Here is a 23,230-nt window from a genome sequence, read left to right on the forward strand (position 1 = left end):
GACATCTGTAGTCTGTAGTTAGTGAAGGACACAGAACTGTAAGCTAACAAAGATTCTCAAAGAGGTCTCAGTTTCGCTTAGAGATGTACATACATACAAACACACAAAGATGTACCCAAGTAAGAGCTCAGCTCCATTCTCTACCACAATCATTCCAGGACTCTTCGTACTTGCCCCTATCACAGCCCTAAAATATTATAGTATCATGTGTGATTTACATCCAAATCTCTCCCATAAAACTACAGATGACTTGATGGCATAGCGTGTCTTAATTTTTTAAGTATGTGCCTTAGCACTAAACATGGAGTTGACAGCACATCAGAATTACCTAGAGTTTTATAAAAACACAGACTTCCAGGTCCTACTCAATAGGCCCCAGACTTACTGAATTAAGATCTACAGGAATGTGGCCTGAGCAGCTATATTTCTTATCGCTCTGGGAATGATTTTGATATACAGCATGAGTTGAGGATAATTATATAAAAAAGATGTTGAATGAAAGAAATAGTTCTGATTATCCTTTTTACCTACTGTCTACACTGGGAAATATAACCAGAATTGTGGCACTGCATAACTCTAGAGGGCACCACTCACATAAACTACAGGATGGATGGGACTCCCCTGGGTTACGTGACACAGCAGCTGGCAAGGTACACAAAGGCCCGGTACACACAGTCAACAGGGAAAAATCTGCTGATGCCTCCAAGTTTTTAGACTCTGTAACTTCAAAAACCTACCCCTGGGGAATGCAAACTGGTACAGCCACAATGGAAAACAGCATGGAATTTCCTCAAGGAATTAAAATTACAAGTTCCATATGATCCAGCAACCCTACTTTGGGGCATTTATCTAAAAGAAACACTAAATCAAAAAATTATGTATACCCCCACGTTCACTGCATTATTTACAATAGCTAAGACATGAACGCAACCTCAACCTAAGTATCCATCAAAGTATGAATGGATCAAGAAAATGTGGTATGTGTATATAGATATATAGATATAGAACAGATTAGATATAGATACATAGATATACACACACTGTGGAATATGATTCAGACATTAAAAGAAATCCTGCCATTTGTGACAATATGAATGGACCTAGAGAGTATTATATTTAGTGAAATAAATCAGAAAGAAAAGACATATACCATATGATCTCACTTACATGTGAAATCTAAAACAACAACAAGAAGAACACAAACAAAGAAACAAGATCATAGAACAGAGAACAGACTGGTGGTTGCCAGAGGCTGGGAGCAGAGAGTGGGTGGAATGGGTGAAGTACAACAAAAGGTACAAACTTTCAGTTATAAAATAAGTAAGTCCTGGGGATGTAATGTACAACATGGCAACTCTGGTTAACAACTCTGTATTGTATACTTGAAAGTTGCTCAAAAAGTAGATATCAAAAGTTATCATAAGAAAAAATATTGTAACTATATGTGGTGATAGGTGTTAACTAGATTTATTGTAATCATTTGCGATACATACAAATATCAAATCATGTTGTATGCCTAAAACTAATATTATATGTCAATTATAACTCAATTTAAAATAATATTTAAAACAAGAAAACTTACTTTGGCATGGATCAAAAGGAAAACTCTCCATGAAGATGAAAGGACCTGGCCTTTCTCTCATCTACAGTTCTGCCCTCAATAATCTCAGACGACAGCAGAGTTGCCACTGCCTTATTGATTACCTAACAGTATAATTCTAAGGCATTGCATCTTTTGCTGCTAAGAGCCTGTAGGTCCTAATTACCTACCTAATGATTGCTATATGCTTCCTGGAGGTTTATTGGGACCTCCCCTGAGAAAACTGCAGCCCATTCCCCTTCCAAACTCTGCTCCTTTATGACCTATCTCTCCCAAACATAACAAAACTAGCACTTTACCCAAAGCACTGACGGCTTTGAAAAATGGATTGCAGCTGTCATTTTGCTCGAGTAGACCAGAAGTCAACTTCCAAATGCAGTAATGTGTTTGCAAGAACAGTGAAAGTGGCACCAACATTCATAAAACAGTGGACATTGATGCTTGGAGGAATTCTCTTCTGTAACAGGATTTGTATTCCTACCGCAAATACATCAAGTCTTGGGTGGATATTGAGGAGGAGGGGCCTTAGAATTATAGAACAGATTGCCTGGACTCATATATTATTGCTAGGGCCAACCCATCATTTTTCCTCCAAATTCTCTATAGTACTATTTTTCAAACTTTAATGTGCTTTTACTAATTACCTGGGAATCACGTTAACATGCAAATTCTGATTCCATAGGTCTGAGGCCAGGCCTGAGGTTGCAATTCTAAGAAGCTCTCCGGTGATGCTGATGCTGCCTCCCTCAGAGCACACTTTGAGTCATAAGTACGACAGTACTACATAGTTAGCACACAAAGAACTCTGGTAAATTCTCTCTGTAGCTCATAAGCTCATTGAGATACTTAAGCACAGAAGAATGCCTTTGCCCCACAAGGTCTTCTGAAGGTAATTTGAAAAGGTGATGAACTAAAAGAAAAAACTTTCCAAACTGTTTTTCAGAGGGAAAGATTGATTTCATCACTAACTTAGCATGATTAAATAAATTCTAAGGGCAGAAATTAGGTAATAGCCTCAAACTGTAATTGTGAAATGTCAACATTCCAATTATTTTCCCTACTGCCACTGATGACTTAAAATCTTTACTAAAACAGTAATTTAGAATGTGCATGAAAAAAACTTTAACATGCAATCCAAGGTAACCGGAACTCTATTCTATGAGAAAATATCCAGTCCTTCTAGAAAGCCACTCTGCACACAGCAGGCTCTTCAAGAGCATTAAAGCCACTCATGGAACAAATGGAATAAAATACAGTGGAAACTATGGCACACAGGCAGCAGTGCACAGCAGAAGCTGTGAGCAACTCAGGTTTGCTCTGCCTGCCACTTCCAATCTTTCCCCACCTTTGTTCCTGCCTTGGCGCTCTTGTTCCTGATTCTGAATTCACCCCTGTTTGCATGACAACCTTAAGAGGATATTTTTTAAAGTTCTATTGGTGATTATCTACACCTACATGTGGGATGAGAAAGGTGAAACAGATGTGTGGGAGTCTTCCTCTACAGGTATACTCCCTCCTTTTGTTGAGAGATTCAGACAGAGACCACAGTACTGATCAAAATTTTGATAGTGGGTGTGTTTTCGATCAAAATGTATCATGAATCAAAAAGTAATTTTGTACTGGCAAATGAAACCCAGCCAGATGTGTGTCCTAATGTATTAATGTTACTTCCCTGCAGAAGATGAAGTGGTTAAGCCAATAGTATAGATTCTGCTTCCTCTGTCATGGCTTGAGGACTGAATAAGCCCCACATGGTTCAACAGAACAGCCTCAGGGGTTAGAGAGAGGCTGATCTGTTGATCACAAAAGTGAAGTGGGCAGATTTTGTACAGTGTCTACACAATGCCATATCCCCGTTCAGTAGGGACCATACCAGTCTGGCCAGTTGACCCCCAAACTCATCAGTCTAGGACAAACCAGGAAAATTTGCCCACCAATGTCTCAATTATAGTACTAAAATCTGGAAACCCCCTCAGTCCTGGGGGAAACAGGACAATTGTTCATGCTAGCCCTGAATCCTAATTCTACTCCTTTGGCCCTTCCTCTGATGTGAAACACCTGTGCAGCTAAGCCACATTTCTAATAAAGCCTCTTCTATCCCAGGGGTAAATATACCTACATCCATAAGAATATCCCCACTCTAGTGAAAGAAATGGAAGCAGAAGGGCAGCTGATGACACAGGCTATTACTTTTTTCCTTCTTTATACATGCATCATGTAAGTGGAGGGGGGTTTTTGCCCTGAATGAGTGCTGAATAGTGATGTGAGATATGGAGAGCCAGAATAGTTACAAACTACTGAAGTGGGTCCATGAAAGCATGCTGTAGCACACCCCATTCTCAACATGACTTGCTTGGACATTCGGACTTTCTCCTCCACTACGGCCTTCCTGGAACACCGCCGTAATCAGTTTCAGCATGTCTGTGAACCTGGCTGTCAATTCTGTATGTGGCCACAGTCCGTCTCATCTGCACCAAACTCCCAGTTCATCCCCAGCTCTCCCTGACTTTCCATCTCATCTCCAAGTACCATTAATGTAGAATCTACCAACACCCACCAAGGATTACTAAATCCTAACAAAAGTAATTTATCCTCTGAAGGCTGTACCTAAGAAATTTTTTTAAATGGAAATTAGAGAATTGAATTATAAAATATGTTGCAAAGGACAACATGTTGGAAGGGGAGGAGGAACACAGTTAAGAGTTTTAGGTTTCGCTTGTGTGAATCACTAGATTCATAAGGTTCGTGTTTTTCTTTCACACATTCAACTGTTTATTGAGCCTCCTGCTGAACAAAGAGTTGTGTCCTCTGATTATAGTGGTGTGGTGGGGGATACAGTGTGAGTAATATCCCAGGGAATCTTTTACTATAAGAGGATTAATGAGGTGGCTTAGAGGGAAAGAGGGGTGTAACATTTTCATACTTAACAAACCTCCTAGGAAATAATTAAGAATACTCCTTTACTGAAGACTCTAAGTACCAAAGAAAAAGGTTTAAACCATATTTTCCATGTCATCCCTAAACCCACACTAGCCTCTGGGAGTCCTCTCTCCATACTCCAGGCACTTGGAGTAGACGGGGCCACAGGGAGCCCTGGGCTCTCACTGATCCAACCCACACAGAAAACATCTTGTCTTAATAACTCTGGGCACCCAATTTGACCTAAGCAACTTTAGTCCTCCTTTACATAAATGTCCACCCCACAAAATAACAGAAAATAATAAAAGACATAATTCTAACCAAGTCATTTTCCTCTTTGGAAAAAATGTCTAGTTGTGAAAAATTGCTGACCTGTCTCTTTGCAGATGACCATGTGTTGATATTAACTTGTTAAAAAACAGTAATTAGCTCTGGTGAATTTTGTGGTTAATGTTTCACTTTCTTTTTTTGAAAGTGGACACTTTTCCTGAACTCTCTCTCTATACCTACAACTTTGCATTCCTATGCTAAGTCTCTTCCTACAGGAGACTGACAGTCATGCTAGGTTGGACCCTAACAGATGGCTTTGTGGTGCTGTGAACTAGCTTGGACCAGTGATCATATTTTATTCCAATCCACCCATCCCAGGTTTTCCAAGCATGCACACCTGCCCCATAACTCACTCAGCCAAGTCCTGATAAAGCATTTCCTTTTCACTCCCTGTCACGATGTTCCATTCACAGAGAGTCACACACTGAAAAGAAATAATTCATTTTCTGCAAATTAACTCTGGGCTTCATTGTGTTGGGCCAGCAGCTGGCTGTTTTCCATTTCAGCTACTCCCGCTCATTTGCCATTCTGATTCACTGGATTGGTCTCAGGCAGCACAAGATGCCTTTGAGCCCTGCTCAGGTAGCTCTAACCTTACATCAGGCAAGAAAAGCCCAGAGCTTCCAATTATGCCAATGGCACCAAAGCACCCTGGCTTCTCAAGGGGGAAAATCCTGAGTAAAACAATTCATTTCTCATTTCCAAATGACCACAGAATCCTTTAATTGGACACTAGCCTGTTACAGGAACAGAAAATCTAATTTTTCAGCAGTAACAAAAGACTACTAGAGGTTGAAGAAATTCTCATCATCATTTTCATTGAATGGCATCCTGAAAAGGTCCCATAAGGCTGCCCTTGCTGAGGGGCTCTGTAATAGGTGAAGCAAAGCTATAACAAGGTCCTTCTGGCACTTAAAGGAACAAACTGCTCTCACTGCTTGAGATGGATCTGCCTTACACAAAATTTTATGCTATAGCGAGACTCCTATGGGCTTAATGATGTGTTTGTCCTGCACTGACCAATTAGGAAGGAAATAATGTATTGCAAGGAAAAGAACCCCTACATAGTTCCTTAAGTGCTTATTTTATGACACACAAAAAATGGGCATACAGAAAAAAAAAAATCAAGACAAAGCCCTAAGATATTTTAATCTGCTTTCTGAGTTTTGTAGCAACTTTCCTTGACTCTATACTTTGTGTTTTCCAATTGTGTTTAAGAGCATTCAAAAACTGACTCAAAAATACTTGCATATTACATTAAAACCTGACTATACCTGATTTAGTGGTACATGTATATATGTGTCTGCAGAGCTAAGAATCTTAGCACCATACCCAAGACTGAATAGGAGTTACATACTTTGTCTCTTGATTCTGAAGATGTTGCATTTGTTATAAGGAATATACTTTGTTCCAATGCACTTGAAGCAAAAATAAGAGCAGCAAAGCATTTATATGCTAAACTGATATACTGCCTCTAATCGAAGAATTAGGATGTGATAGCCTCCCATTTATATTTTTAAACAAAAATCACACAATTGTTCATTTTAATACATAAATTTTTAACATAGAATTCTTATATAACTGGTTGAGAACACATCACATATTTTCAGAGAGGCAGCAAAGTGTCACAGTCAGACATAGAAGGGGTAGAAGCCTAGGCTAGCAATTTAGTAACTTTGTGAGCTAAGGCAAGTCATTTCACCTCTTTGGGCCTCATCTTTAAAATGATAAGAATAACATCTGCCCCACTGGTGTGAGGACTCAATAAAGAAATGCATCTAAACCACTTAGCATAGTAGCTGGCACATATTAGGTGCTTAATAAAAAGATATAAATTGTAAAGTTTGCCACACCTTCATAATTATTTAGTAAGGTTTAAATGTGTAGCTAACATCAAAAAATATTTTAGTGACATTTATGGACATTTATTGAGAACCTATTGTGTTCCAAGTACTATTTTAATCATGGGAACTATAAAGAATAATGAAAGCTTCTTGCTTTCAGTGAAATCATTATTTATCTAAAGGGTTGCTGGAATTGTATTGAAAATATTCCTACCTACAAACTGGTGCAGCCACTCTGGGAAACAGTATGGAGTTTCCTCAAAACGTTAAAAATAGAACCACGCTACAATCCAGCAACTGCACTACTAGGTATTTACCCAAAGAATACAAAAGTAATAATTTGAAGGGATACATGCACCCCGATATTTACAGCAGCACTATCAACAATAGTCACATTATGGAAAGAGCCCAAATGTCCATCAGCTGATGAACGGACAAAGAAGAAGTGGTGTGTATACACACACACACACACACACACACACACACACGCACACAATGGAGTATTACTCAACCAACAAAAATAATGAAATATTGGGGTGCAAGGGTGGCTCAGTGGGTTAAGTGCCCTACCCTTGATTTCAGCTCAGGTCATGATCTTAGGATGGTGACACCAAGCACTGCATGGGGCTCCATGGTCAGCAGGGAGTCTGCTTGAGATTCTCTCCTTCTCCCTCTGCCTCTTCCCTCTGTCTCATATAAATAATAAAATACATCTTTAAAAAAAAAAAAAGAATGAAATCTTGCCATTTGCAACAACATGAATGGAGCTAGAGAATATTACACTAAGCGAAGTCAGTCAGTCAGAGAAAGACAAATATCATGTGATTTCATTCATATGTGGAATTAAAGAAACAAAACATACAAGCAAAGGGAGAAAAAAGACAAAGAGAAAGACAAACCAAGAAACAGACTCTTAACTGTTAGAGAACAAACTGATGGTTACCAGGGGGAAGTGGGGGGATGGGTTAAACGGGTACTGTATGGAAATGCTGAATCACTAAATTGTACACTGAAACTAATATTACACTGTATGTTAACTAACTGGAACTTAAATAAAAACCAAAAAAAGAAAAAAGAAAATATTTTTACCAAATAAAGAAAATGAAAAAATATAGATGCCTGGCTTTTCCTCTCATAACTTTCCATCTAAATACTAATGTACAAAGTGAAAGTAAGAGTTTTAATAGTTCTAAAAACTAAGAATACTGAAATATTGACCAGTGATCTACCAGATATTAGCCAAATCAATGACAAAGTCATGAGGCAGAAAGCAGTCCCCTAAAGGAATGGCAGAGGTAGAGGAACAGATTCCATTCAGCAACCCCCACTGGAGAGCTCTCCTTCTGCCAAAGCTAGGGAAATGCCCATGCTTGAGCTTTCGAGGTTGGCCAGTATCACTTCTTCTGCCATTTCTATGACTCCCATCAAATCCCCCACTCTTTTTCTCTCTCTGTACACTGTTTTTCTTAACTTTTTATCTTCAAATAATTCTAGACCTATGAATGAGTTACATAGTACAGAGAATTCACACATATTCAACCAGCTTCCCCTATATTAATATCTTATATAACACAAATATCGAAACTAAAAAATAAACACTGATACACTATCATTAACTATACTACAGACTTTATTCTGTTTTCACCAGTTTTACTATTAATGTCCTTTTTCTGCTTAAGGATCTAACTGATATTGCACTGACTGATTAAATTAGATGGCTGATACTCCAACTCGTATTACATTTAGTTGTCATGCCTCCTCGGTCTCCTCTAATCTGTAGCAGTTCCTTGGTCTTTCCTTGTGTTTTATCACCTTAACACTTTTTTTTTAAGATTTTATTCATTTATTTAACAGAGAGAGAGAAAGCCAGCGAGAGAGGGAACACAAGCAAGGGGAGTGGGAGAGAAAGAAGCAGGCTCCCAGCGGAGCATGGAGCCCAATGTGGGGCTCGATCCCAGAACTCCGGGATCACACCCTGAGCCAAAGGCAGATGCTTAACGACTGAGCCACCCAGGCGCCCCAACCTTAACACTTTTTTTTAAATCACCTTAACACTTTTAAAGAGTACTAGCCAGTTGTTTTTATACTATGTCTCCCAGTTTGAGTTAGGCTGATGTTTTCTCATAATTAGATTGCAGCTATGCATTACTGGAAATGACACTGGAGAGATGGAAGGCCCTTCCCAGTGCCTCATATTGAGGCGTACCTGACACTGACAGGTACCTAAATGATGATGCTAACCTGGATGACTTGGGGAAGGTGGTATCATCCAGCTTTGTCCACTGTAAAGTTATCATTTTCCCTCCGTATTTAATATTTAGTTTGAGTCTCCCTTATTTTTTTATTTCTCATATCAGAAACTCGCTCTGTTTTGCCTGCACTTCCATGTACAATTTACATTTAGTTTCAACCGTGACCTCACAACAGTCATTCCCCAGGTCACTGGGGTTTCATGGAAGGCTCAGGTGCCTCACTATGAGACAAAGGCGTGCAAGTACTATCTGAACTCTTTCAACTGCAAGTTACAGAAGCCCAGTTCAAACAAGCGTAAGTAAAAAAGGGAATTTATTGGCTCACATAACTGTGAAAGCCAACAGTGAATTTGTTCAGGAATTGTCAAATCTTTGGGCTCAAAGAACACCATTAAATCTCTTTCTCCTCTCATCTCTGCTTCTCTCTGTGTGTTGTTTCATTCTGCAAAGTGTCTCTCCATGTGGACTGGAATATGAATGACCAAGAGATCTAGATTCACAGCCTGTCAACCTAGCAGCCCTGTGGATAAAGGCATTTCCATTTCTGGATATCCATATATCAGTGTAGTAAATGATTCTGTTTGGCTACTTAACCAATCTTGATGGTGCATGGAATGGTATAATCTGTGAACTGATTTCTATTGGTGTTTTGTTGGGTTTCCTTGACCTTCTACGATAAACATGCATCACTCTTAAAACATGTTTTTTATTAAATGGTAATTGAATAAATACTATATTTTCAGCGAGAAAAACGTTCATCACAAAAGCTCATCAATCCTTTGTACTTCTCATCTAGAGGGTCTCACAGAGTCTCATGAACTGTTTCATGGTCTTTGAGGAGGTAAGACACTCTATTAGAAGTCCCGATTGCTGTGATCTCCTGCAGGAACTCTCAGTGCAGCCACCTCTGACCAATGCAGTCACCAAAAGGTAATGGTGAATGGCAGCACTTGTAGCTGAACTGAGTCTGACACCTGAGCACCTCACTAGGTCTTCACTGCTTGATTCTCTGAGGCCTCCATCCCTCTCCTCTATTCCTGTGTAATTTACCATCAAGAGGAAAAAAAAAAAAAGTATATTTTCACTCTCTACTTAACATTCAGATATAGGCAGAGATCACAGACTTTTTTGTAATGCTTCTCGTTAAAGAGAAAGAATAACAATTACTCAGCAGAAAACCTAGTAAGAGGTTTGGGGAGCCTGAAAAATCCAGGTGGAAATTTGAATCAGCACAAACCTAGTTGGGGAGGTTCATCTATGGAAAAATAATTACTTAACCTGAAGAGACTAAAATTAGACCATAGACACACCACTTGGAAGATTCTGGAATACTGTACTTTAAGAACCACTGACTTGATAAAAATAATTCACTGGGAATTCTCCCAACAAACGGAATCATATATTCCAGCCACAGCAAAGCCAAGAAGGCACTAGAGAGGCTTTTAACAAACACTACCAATGCACAGGGAAGATTATACATTTGTCTATGCATCCTGTGCCTTTATTCAATCAAGAACAAGACAGCAACAATGCCAGACCTAGATATTTCAGTCTAAATTATATCCCCAAGTAAAATATGCTAGATCTTTCCTAAAGTCAGCCATAGTCCCAAAAGCATGTGGTAAATTTGAATAATGCACGGACAGAGAAGGATTATTAGACTTTCAAAACATAAACGGCACTGACTGTTAGACCTTTAATCCTCCTTTGCCTCCCAAAAGTAAATTACATTAAAAGAAATCAAATCCAATACAATCTTACATGTTACACTTTTTGAAGATACACTAGTATACTCTGCAACATCGTGTGTATAACTTTACTCATTGTTAACAGTGGCTTTGTGTAGTCAAAACTATAATCTAGGCTTCATTTCATATTTTCTCCTATATGCACACTTGATCCTCAGAGGCCAAACATGTCTGCGTCGTGGTTCATTCAAATTCCCCTGGCTAATTCCATAATTACCTTAATTAGGCATAATTAACTATTACTTAAAATAACTTTAATTAAGCTACCATAATTAGCTAAAAGGGCACTGTGATTTTAAGGGTTTCATAACAATCTTTTGTTCTTGCATCTATCTCCTTGGTTGCAGCAGACTCGCATAACTTTATTTCTGAACTCTTCCTCTCTTCAGGGAAAGAAATGGGACGAAGTTAATCACCATCATAAACCCACACTGAATTAGCTTCCTTTTTGTTACCCTAATTATCTAGATGTTAAATTGCAAGTGATTTCTGGAATATTGAGTTTATTGACTTTTATGAACTTACATAAAACTCATACAGTAAATAAAACTCCAAATGCAGAGGACAGACAATTAAAGTACAAAACTGTTTTCTCACACGGGTATTTAGTGGTAATGATTCTGAGGTTTTCTCTGGTAAGCACCTTATTTAGGTAAGTAAAAGTTGAGGAAAATGTTATATACACAATTATATTCTTCTCATTCCAGAGAAAATGAATAAGACACGGGGCTTCAGTAAAAGATTACTTTGAGTTCACATCCTTGGCTCTTCTTTTAACTTGATAAGTTGGACAAGGTCTCTGAGCTTTACTTCAGTTCCTTTTCTTTGAAATAAGAATAATTCTGCTTTGGGGGCGCCTGGATGGCACAGTGGTTAAGCGTCTGCCTTCGGCTCAGGGCGTGATCCCGGCATTATGGGATCAAGCCCCACATCATGCTCCTCCACTGGGAGCCTGCTTCTTCCTCTCCCACTCCCCCTGCTTGTGTTCCCTCTCTCTCTGGCTGTTTCTATCGCTGTCAAATAAATAAATAAAATCTTTAAAAAAAAAGAATAATTCTGCTTTGAAGATATATTATGGGGATTCAATAAGATAAAATTCGACAAGTACTTGATACTCCGTAACACCAAAGAAAAATGGTGGTATCTTTCCTACTGCCTTCTCCACTCTTCTCTCTGGTATTAGTTCATGACTCAGAATGGCTTCCAAAATAGGTGGAGGAAAATTAGAGATGGCTAAAGAATCTCAAATACATGAACACACAGAAAACTATTCTTTGAAAGAAGTCAACCATCAACCACCCCATTCCCCCATGTATCACACTTTGTCTTTCTTCTGTGTTTTTCATCACATAATTCTTTGTGTGTGTAGTACTCTCTTTCAGCTATCTGTAGCTGGTAAACTCTTTCTCACTTTTAAGGTTCATATAAAGAGTCACCTCCTCCTGGAAGCCTCCTTCCCTGACATAATCCTTATCACCTGCTCCCCTCAAAAAAAGAAAGAAAATGAATGAATGAATGAATGAATGAATGAATGAATGAATGAATGAAAGAAAGAAAGAAAGAAAGAAAGAAAGAAAGAAAGGCCAAATTAGATGTCTTTTCACTAAGTTACCATGACAGAACATTGTACAGGTCCTACACATATCTGCATATGACGGCCCTGAATATATATCCATCACTGCCTTACTAAATGTCATCACTATTGCCTACTTAGGTGTCTGTTTCCCTCACCTGATTGAACTCCTTTAAGATAGAAGTTGGCGATTTTCATTATTGTATCCACATTACCCCGCATAGTTCAGGCATAGAGAATGCACTGTAAATATTTTTTGTATGAATGAATTAATGAATGCAATACAGTGGTTTAAAGCATTTAGCTTTGCAGTCAGATATGTGGGTATCTATCCCACCTCAACTACTTGTGTGACCTTGGACAAATAACCTTTCTGAGTCTCAATTTCTTCTTCAAAAATAGGAATCATATTACATACCTTACAGGACTGCTGGCAGGATTATGGGTGACAACTAATGCAAAGTGTGTAAAGTGCTTAGTACATTCAATAAATCATATGGCAGGGGTGGAAGTGTATGCAACATGTGTATATATATGTGTAAGTGTAATTTCACATTCTAGCAATAAAGTGAAAGATGTAATTTTGGGGAGTAGTGTTCTTTCTTATCACAGAATCGATTGCCTTGTCCTGGGAGATATGGCACAGCAATTTGAGCCTTGGCGCTTTGTCCTTTGGAATGACAGACAGCATTCCTTATTTAAGAAGGAATCTATATTGTCTTGTGTCCTGTGTGGAGGAGCAAGAAAAACTTAGGCTTTGAAATTAGATCTAAGTTTCAATGCTGAATCCACCACTTTCTAGATGAGAATCTTGATAAATCACTAACTTTTCTAAACCTGTTTTCTCAAATAAATATGCTCAATTTCCATGGATTAAATGAGATGTTGCACAACAGAGTACCCATTGCGGTGTTTGTATCCAGTAGGCAATAAAAAGTGTGATCTTCCCTCCACCACCTCTCTCTGAACTCAACTATGGGCACAATGGTATCCACACTGCACTCTTCCCCTTGGACACAGCCTGCCTGGGAAGGCTGCTGGAGGAAAGAGATAAGAATGGCTTGGGACTGGGGGGTGCCTGGGTGGCTTAGTCATTAAGCGTCTGCCTTTGGCCCAGGGCGTGATCCCAGGGTCCTGGGATCGAGCAACACATCGGGCTCCCTGCTCTGTTGGGAGCCTGCTTCTTCCCCTCCCACTCCCCCTGCTTGTGTTCCCTCTCTCACTGGCTGTCTCGCTCTGTCAAATAAATAAATAAAATCTTTAAAAAAAAAAAAAAAAGAATGGCTTGGGACTAAGTCCACAGCCCTAAAATACTGATTTCAGAAAACCCAACCCAATCTATTTTGTCACTTTTGTTCTATCCTGTATTGTTTCTGTATTAGGTGATAGTAAGAGGGTGTTTAAAGGAAGAATAATGGAAAAGAATTCAAGAAATTAATTATGGGATCAGAAAGGGCATGAAAGTTTGTGATTTGTTTCCCATAATTTCATAACTTCCCCTCATGCAATGACCACAACACACATACTAGCCTTCAGATCAGTCCATCATCTGTTTAGGGCATATACACAATGCTTTCTCCATGTTTCCTAATTCCTTGACTTCTCAGTTTCAAAACAGCTTAGCTTCAAAAGTTCTTTGAAACATTTTTCCACTTTAGCTTTTAACGAGTAAACTTTAATCCTCAGTTTATAAATTATAGGAGTATAGTCTGTTGCTCGTTCACTGTAATTTCTCTTTACTTCTTTTAATATCTAGTGACCAGGCAAAGGAAAAAAAAAATGTCCTAGAGCAAGGTGTTTGTTAAGAGTCCCCTCACCCTGCAAATCCTGGTCCCATTTCACAGTCAACTGCCTTGCTTGGTTGGTTTTGGAGAATGAAACATGGGGACCTCTATAATAAATACCTCTTTGTCTCTTTCTAGGTCTCTGCCTGTCTACTTTCCTACCCCACTGAAATGGGCTAAACAACTATAACTACTCTTCACTGATTCTCCAAAAACAATAACCCTGGCACTGGAGATACAACAGCAGTTAAAAGCAGACCCATTATCTGGTCTTAAGTAGCCCATAGTCTAGTAGGAAAGACAGATGTTGTCACAGAGCCACATTAGTAAGTGTGTGGTTTCATGCTGTAATATGATGTCACTCTGTCCGTGAAGAAAGAGGAAATGGGTGTTTGGGATATTATGACACACCTTGGCCTCAGTCATTGTTGAGAAGCACAATAAAGAAGGAAGGAGGAACTAATACTGCTACCTACCTGTAATGGTTAATCCTGTATGTCAATTTGGTAGGCTTTGGTGGCCAGTTGTTTGGTCCAACACTAGTCTAGACGTTACCATGAAGGTATTTTTCACATGTGATTAGCATTTACAATCAGTTGACTTTAAGTAAAGCAAATTGTCTCGGATTGGGTGAGCCTCATCCAATAAGTTGAAGGCTGTAAGAGTAAAGACTGGGGTTTCCCAAAGAAGAAATTCTGTCCCCAAACTGCAACATAGAAATCCTGTCTGTTTCCAGCCCGCTGGCCTTCCTTTCAGATTTCAGACTTAAAACTGTAACATCAACTCTTACCTGAATTTCCAGCCTGTTGACTTGCCCTAAGGATTCTGGACTTAGCAGCTCCCATGATTACATGAGCCAATTCCCCCTTCCCCAAACAATTATAAGGAGCCAATTCCAGACCAGAGTTCCATTTCCCTGGAGAACCCTGACCAATATACTGTTGTCCCTACACCACACAGGCAACCCCCATAACACACACACAAAAAAAAAACACACACCCAAGGGCTACAAAACCAAAACATCAAAATGCTGTCTAGCCACAATGGCAGCTCTACCTTGATCCAAGGAATGAATTTTGACATCTTTCAATGACAGATGATAAAATAACCCAGCAAAACATCCTGGCATGTGTAACAGTATACTAAGTGGAACACTTCCTATTGTCTCAAAGCTTTAGCTAAAGCCCTTAAGGTAAAGATGAACACCGTAAAGTACAATACTTCAAAAGATACGCCAAAACACCTATACTGAAACACCTATGTATGATTTGCTAAGAACTGGCCCAAAGCTAGTTAGGCAACCTTTAAGTCATTCCCCACATCCACGTTATATAAAGAAAAGGCTACCAGGAGATGGATGAGCAAAGACTGTTGAGACAAGAATACTTTACGAAGAACTGTAGAAGTGCTGTGTGCTGGAAACTTTCTCCTACTCCCACTGCTTCCTCAAGCCAAATGGTTCCCCCAAGAGAACTGTTTAGACAGTTTGACACGTAACCCTAGTATTCAAAAGGCACAGGAGCTGGTACCTGAAATAGTCCAAAGTGAGCAGGTAACCAGAGCAGAGTGAAGAGAGAAGGGGATGCACTGGAAATGGTTCGCATTTCCAGCATTTAAAGGGATATGGGGGTTGAATTTACCCCATGCGCCAAATAAGTGCTACAGAGAGTGGCCAGAAATTATTCATCTTGAATGATTTTGACAAAGAAATCTACCTGCCAGGTGCAGTGTCCCCGAATGCAAAAGGCTGGGTATGGGTTCACAGCAGGAAGTAGAGTTGAGGTAGGTGAATCAGAGAACAGTGCAGTGTTACCAGTTCTGCTAATGTGTCACGCTAGAACCCAGAAGTTCCCCAGAAAGAAAGACCCAGCTTTAGGCTCTCGTCTCACAGAGGATACAAATGACAGACCACACCACTGCCAATCAAATAAGCCCCTTTCCTCCAGTTCCTGCTCGTCCCTCTCTGACCCTGAAGCCCTCAGACAGCAGTGAGTCGGGAGGGACAAAAATGTCTGTCACCCTCCACTGTATGTTTCTGATCCTGGGAAAAGGAGAAACTTAAAATTAGACAAGTGAGGCTGGATTATTAATATGTGAAACTACAGAAATTAACAGATCTGCCACATCCTTAAAAAAATGAAACAAACCTTATCCAAGATTCCACCCTAAAAGAGCAGTCTTGCCCTCTCTGGATCACTTTGCTCCTCAAAAGTGCAGCTTCCTTTCCTACTTCATTTCTTCTACTGAGCCATGTTCTCCAAATTCCCATCTTTCTCAACCTTCCTAGACCAAATGATTTCCAGTTATAATCTTACCCCAAAGTAATTTTAAAGCACATTACCACCAAATAAAATACATTACCATTTTGAAATTAAGATACAACATAACTTTCCTGCATGCTAAAAATTGTGTCTGAAGAACTAGTAACAGTAATAAAAAAGAGAAGATATTTTTCAGATTTTGCCAAAAAACAGAAAAGCAGGTAGAAATGATCATTTACTAAAGCAATTGTGGAAAAAACTCACATCATATAACCTATGTTTAATAAGTAAAAATGCCTATGAATACTTTCCTAACAGCAGCAGATTTAAAGCCAATCAGGAAAAGAAATATAGCTACACACCCACATAAATGAAGTAATAGTTGTTTTTGTATTATTTATGCAATGACAGATTGGATGATGATGATAGATAGATGGATAGATAGACAGACAGACAGAGTGAGCCAGCCTGCTATCAGAGCATTGTTTTATACTGTGAGAGATTCAAAGTTCAGAAAACATGAAAGCATCAGAAATAATGGTAAAATGAGTAGAAATGGTGAATTTAGGTAATGAGCAGGGATTCTTCTAATTAAAATACAATAGTAATTATAATAATTAATTACTTTTTACAGCCTCTTAAATGTTTGAATTTGAAGAGCATTGGACAACAAGCCAGATAATTTGGTAATCCTGGCTCTTCATTTACGAGTTAGGCCACTTTAAACAAGCTATTTAAATTCTCTAGGGGCACCTGGGTGGCACAGCAGTTAAGGCACAGCAGTTAAGCGTCTGCCTTCGGCTCAGGGCGTGATCCCGGTGTTATGGGATCGAGCCCCACATCGGGCTCTTCCGCTATGAGCCTGCTTCTTCCTCTCCCACTCCCCCTGCTTGTGTTCCCTCTCTCGCTGGTTGTCTCTATCTCTGTCGAATAAATAAATAAAATCTTTAAATAAATAAATAAATGAATAAATAAATAAATAAATTCTCTGGGCCACCATTTTGTTTATCTATAAAATGAGTATATTAGATCAGACAATCTTTACAATTACATCCATACATATTCTTCCACAAATCAATTTCATACCTCACCCCTTCCCTTCTTAAAGTTATGCCTCATGTCTCTTAACTCTATATTCCCCTTCCTAGGGTAAAGGATGTTATATGATGGCAAAGATAGGAAGAAAGGAGGCCTGCAAAGAATGTAAATGAAATCTCAACCTCTCTCTTAACTGTACTGATTTGTGCTGATTTGTTCTTTTTTGCCGTCTACATTTGATCTCCTAATGGGGTGCCTCACCAGAGAATAAACTTGCTTGGTTTTCCTCCTTTGAGTTAGGTTAGAGAGGAGGTAGTAGAAGGTCCCCATTGGTCACTTTAATGGAGCGGATCTCCTTTGATGTACTGAAGGCAGTCTGCCTCCAGGGAATGGATGTAGGGCTCTTTGAATGCAAGATGCAAAATTATTCCTAGAAGGGTAAGTAGGAAATAAAGTGCAATCAGACCCATTTTTTCTGCAGTTTGAAAAAAGAAAACTATAAATTCAATACAATTTCAAACAGAATCCCAATGGATTGGTCTTGCTTTGGATCTTGACAAGCTAATTCTAAAATCTGTATTAAAAGAACAAAAAAACTATTTGAAGTATGAGAAGAAGAAGGGAGTCACTCTGCAATATACCAAGTCTTACTATAAGCTATATTACTTAAGACAAGATAATATTGAAGCAGAGATAGATGACTAAACCAATGGAAGGGATGAGAGAGCCCAGAAACAGACCTGTACATATCTGGTAACTTGACATAGGAGAGGAATATCACTGCAGATCAGCTAAGAAAACATGGACGACTCAATAAATGGTGCTCATACAAGTGGTTAGATGTGTGGGAAAAATTGGATTCCCTGACTCACCTCATAAGCAAAAATAAATTCTAAGTAAAGACTTAAATGTGGACAACAAAACTTTAGAACATTTAGAAAAAAATAGAATATTGCTTTTTAAAAGTCAAAAAAGAATCATAAAGGAAAAGATTATAAGTTAAACTACATTAAAATTAGGAATTTCTGCATATCAAAGGGCAATATTAAAAGAAAAATTGTCAAAAGTCAAGCCTTAGACTGAAGATACCTGTAACCAGTTTAACCCAGAAGAGATCAATATCCAGAACAAGAAAACCAAAAGAAAAACACAGCCATCTAATATTACCAAGTGTTGAGAAGAATATGGAGTAATAGGAAATTTACACACTACCATTGAGAGCAAATTGGTACAATCACTTTGAAGAGCAATTTAACAATAGCTAATGAATTTGAATATGCACAGATCTTTTTTACCCAGGTAATCCATTGAAAGAGACTTTGGAGTGAAATCATGAAAGCAGAAAAGATGTGACATTTTGGGGAAAAGACAATGAATTCATTTTGGCTGGAGCTCATGTGAAAACATGTTGGATGAAATAAAATCTTTGGTTTGGCAACAAGGCACTCTAACCTGGCTCCAAGCTCTATTTCCTACTCAAATTCTATTCCACAGGCAATGAGGATCATTTGAAGACTGACAGGCACAAGGACAGCAAAATCAGCACAGCTTTGAGAATTCAAGCTTAGGACAATGAGGAAACCTCTGAATAATTATAAACTGAAGAGTGACATGATCCAATACACACTCTGGAAAAATAATTCAGGCAAAAAAATGATTATTCCATCTCTGTGTATTTGCTGCTAATCAGAGTTGATGCTCGGTGTAATACGGTGGAGATAGGGCAAAGGGACAAATGGTGAGCAGAAGATGGTAGGAGACCAGATCACGCTAACAAGTAAATCATGAGATCTTCAATGTGAAATGTTTGTCCAACACAGACCAAATCACTTGGGAAAATTCATTGGTGGATGTTAAGAAACAGAGCTGTTATGGGATTTTAAGATACTATAATTGGCCTATTACAGATTTTTACTTTTAGTAATACCTTCCTCTTACAGTGGAAATCTTCTCCTTTTTTGCCAAGAGGCATTTTTGCTACAAGAAATATGTAACTAAAAATGTTTCCCTTGTTATTACATATTTTTCACTGCCCAGCTGTTTATATTGCTCCTAAGAGAATAATCTATAGAAAAAGTACAACAATGGTGGAGACATGTAAATGCAATAAAAGAAATATATTCATATGCCCACCCTAATTCTACCTCATAAATGAACAAAGCTCCTTTGTTATGATTTAATAATATCTTTTTTTAAGATTTTTTTTGAGAGAGAGAGCGCAAGTGAGAAGGGGGAGGGGCAGAGGGAGAGAGAATCCTGAAGCATTCTCCTCACTGAGTGAGGAGCCCGATGCACAGGGCTAGATCCCAGGACCCTGAGATCATGACCCGAGCCAAAATCAAGAGTCGGACGCTCAACCGACTGTGCCATCCAGGCACCCCAATTTAATAATATTCTTTACAGGAGGCTGTAACTAATAGAAATTTCCATAAATTAATCGCAAAATTATAAAGTATTGCTTATTATAGATTACTGCTTATTAATACAAAAGACTATTATAGAACTTACTATGTTGAAAACGATATCACATTCTTATTTTCTCAAAACACGAAAGGACTCAGTATATATAAATGGGGCATAATGTAATTACTTGTAGTATATTAACAATTCTTCTGAAAATAGTCCTATAGCGACTGTTAGGTAAAATAGTATATTTTTACACCATACCTATTTCTTTTGCTTATTTTCTTACAATATCTGAAACTGAAAGAATATCTGAAAAAGTTTTCTCAAAATTTATCATAAGAACTTATTCCATTTACTAAAATCCCACTTACTAATTTCTACAAAGTACTAGAACAGATCTGTACCACTAAGAAATAAATAAAAATCACCAGCTTTTACATGAACATTGAAAAAACTAAGTCACTCTAAGCAAAATGTAACTGGTCTCACCAACAGCACTTAGTCTAAAATGTTCATTAGTTTCATTTTAGAGCTACTTTTTAGTATTTTAATACTATATTATTTGATAAGTTTCTTGGTTATTTCCCTACAATAAGAACCCCTGAACTTGGAAAAGAACATAAAAGTACCATGAATTCAAGGTGGGGATTCAAATATTCTGTGTGTTTCCTTTCTCTTTTCTTCCTCCCCAAAATGGCATCAGTTAGCCCTTCTTGGCAAACAGATATAGATACCACGCTTCTTAATGGGCTCTCCATTTTCAGAAGATGTTCTTTTTCAACTACACATAAAACTACAAAACTAATATAAAACTACTTCCTCCAAACACAGCAGGGGCTAGGTCTAGATAATATTTTGTCCAAACCCACTTCAAAAGTGAACAAGCTAGAAAAATGGAGCATACATGGGGAATCTTGGGTCACAGTTCCATGTATATTTTTTTTTAAGATTTTATTTATTTATTTGACAGAGATAGAGACAGCCAGCGAGAGAGAGAACACAAGCAGGGGGAGTGGGAGAGGAAGAAGCAGGCTCCCAGCGGAGGAGCCTGATGTGGGGCTCGATCCCATAATGCTGGGATCACGCCCTGAGCCGAAGGCAGACGCTTAACCGCTGTGCCACCCAGGCGCCCCTCCATGTATAATTATTGTCATGACTATTGTTATCATCATAAAATATAGAGCATGTTAGCACCACTAAGGAGCACAAAGAAAAGGCTGAATTTTGGCTTCAATTTTGTAACATTTTTCTCCATTATTATTATGAATGTAGGAGTATTTTTTCTTTCCTTCTCTTTCCCTTCCGTAAGTGTCTCCTGAATACCCACTTTAGAATATCACTGGATGACTTATTCACACAGGCCTTTTCCCACAAAACCAGCTTCTGCTGAGATCCTTAGGAAAAGGAGAGGATCATTATTAGAGTCACATTTAAATGCATTTTAGGAGTTCATCAAAAAATAAATTAGAAATACTACCATTATCTTTCAAAATTGCTAACACCATTCTATGAAAGAATGGGCTTTCACTTAGGCTTTCAAATTTCTGACCATGAAATCTGACCCATTAGTGTCATTTTGATTAGAAAATATTGCTTACCCAGTAAAGGATTACATCTCTGGAAGTGAAAGTAAGTTTTTCCTATATGTAGAACTTTGTTTTCTTCAGAGAAAAAAAAGCACTTTCATGAATACCTAAAGGAAATTATTTTACCTTTCCAATATTTTCAATAATCTTTCAGACAGAAAAAACAAAATTTTGGCATTTCAGCACTAAACAAAAACAGTAACATGTAACTTTCTGGGGCTTTTTTTCTTCTTGCTAAAGAGCTCATAATTATTAATATATCAACATGATATATTAATAGATTAATTCATGTCTATCCCATAGATTATTACTAATAGAGATTTAACACACTAAGGATCTACAAAACCTTGAATCAACTTATTCCATGTCTTTCGTTTTTCAAAAAAGAACTTCTGCCAGAACTTTTGCTTTGTTTGCACATAGAAAATAATTTTTAGGGGTGCCTGGGTGGCACAGTCAGTTGAGCATCCAACTTTTGATTCTGGCTCAGGTCATGATCTCAGTGTCATGGAATCGAGCCCCACATCAGGGTCCATGCTCAGTATGGAGTCTTTTTGATTCTCTCTCTCTCCCTTTCCCTCTGCCCCTCCTCCTGCTCATGCACCCTCAGTAAATAAACAAAATCTTGAAAGAAAGAAAGAAAGAAAGAAAGAAAGAAAGAAAGAAAGAAAGAAAGAAAGAAAGAAAGAAAGAAAAGAAGGAAAGAAAGAAAAGAAGGAAAGAAAGAAAAGGAAAGGAAAGAATTTTAATTGCTGAAAGACAAAACTTGCACCTTGAGTTGTGCCATACTCTACTGAAAGCCATGTCCCATGAGCCCATGTAAACTGGATTCTGATTACTGTCTCCATATCCTTCAGTTGTGTCCTTTCATCTTATATCTCTGAAATCTCCATTAGGACGGAAAAGCTATAATTTCTTTCCCTTTAAAAGTAATTCATAACTCTAATTTAATATATTTAAACTGTGGGCTAAACATTCAGATGATGCACCAGGGTTAAAAGTTCCAGCCCTTGCACTCAAGGGGATGTTCAATGCAGCTTCATAATGCTGCGAATGAATTCTAGTACACTGTCAAAAAGAAACAAATAATTAAGTACCCATTGAAGCAAAACAAATACTCCAATATCAATACAGCACATAAAACACCACAACTTGTCAGGTAATTTAGCGTGCTGGAATTCTTTCAATATAACTGACAGCAGCAGCCCCAATTCTCAAGGTAATCTGGAAATTTTATCATATATTGAAATGCAATTCCTTTTAAATGTTGAACACTGCACATTTTAACAGAAGTTATTTCACAGCCTCATGCATATCCCCATTTATTCTGCTGTCAGAACCTAGAGCCAAGAAAGCAAGGGCCAGGAAAAGGCACCAAAAAAATTCACATAAAGTACTCCCTTTCCCTTCAGAAGGACCCTAACTAGAACCACTTAACATTCATGAAGAACTAAAATTATAAGAGCAAACAGTGGGATTTTACAGACTAAGATGACACCTGCCACTGAAGGTGTTAGAATTTCCCTCATTAACCAAACACAAAACAAGAATTAAAGAGTAGAAGCAGTAGAGGTTTGGAGATAGCCTGAAATTTTTTGGCCTCTTTTTTATTGAATTATCCACAATGCCTACATACAGTAGGCATTTGTTGAATGAATGAATGAATGAATGAATGAATGAATGAGTATGCTTAAATCCTATACTGGCCCCAATTCTAAAACTAGTTTACAATTCCTTTTCTTGTCTTAAAATTGAAATGGATTACACATACCTTTCTTCCATGGTTATCTTCAACAACTTAGGACCTAAAATAACTTCTTTTCCCTCTCTGCCAACCTTCTCCCTGCCTTTAACTCAGTTTTTAGGTTTGGCCTATATATGCTTGGATT

The sequence above is a fragment of the Ursus americanus genome, chromosome 10 (genome assembly GCF_024610735.1).
Source record: "Ursus americanus isolate L20-20 chromosome 10, mUrsAme1.1.p, whole genome shotgun sequence".
NCBI lineage: Eukaryota > Metazoa > Chordata > Mammalia > Carnivora > Ursidae > Ursus > Ursus americanus.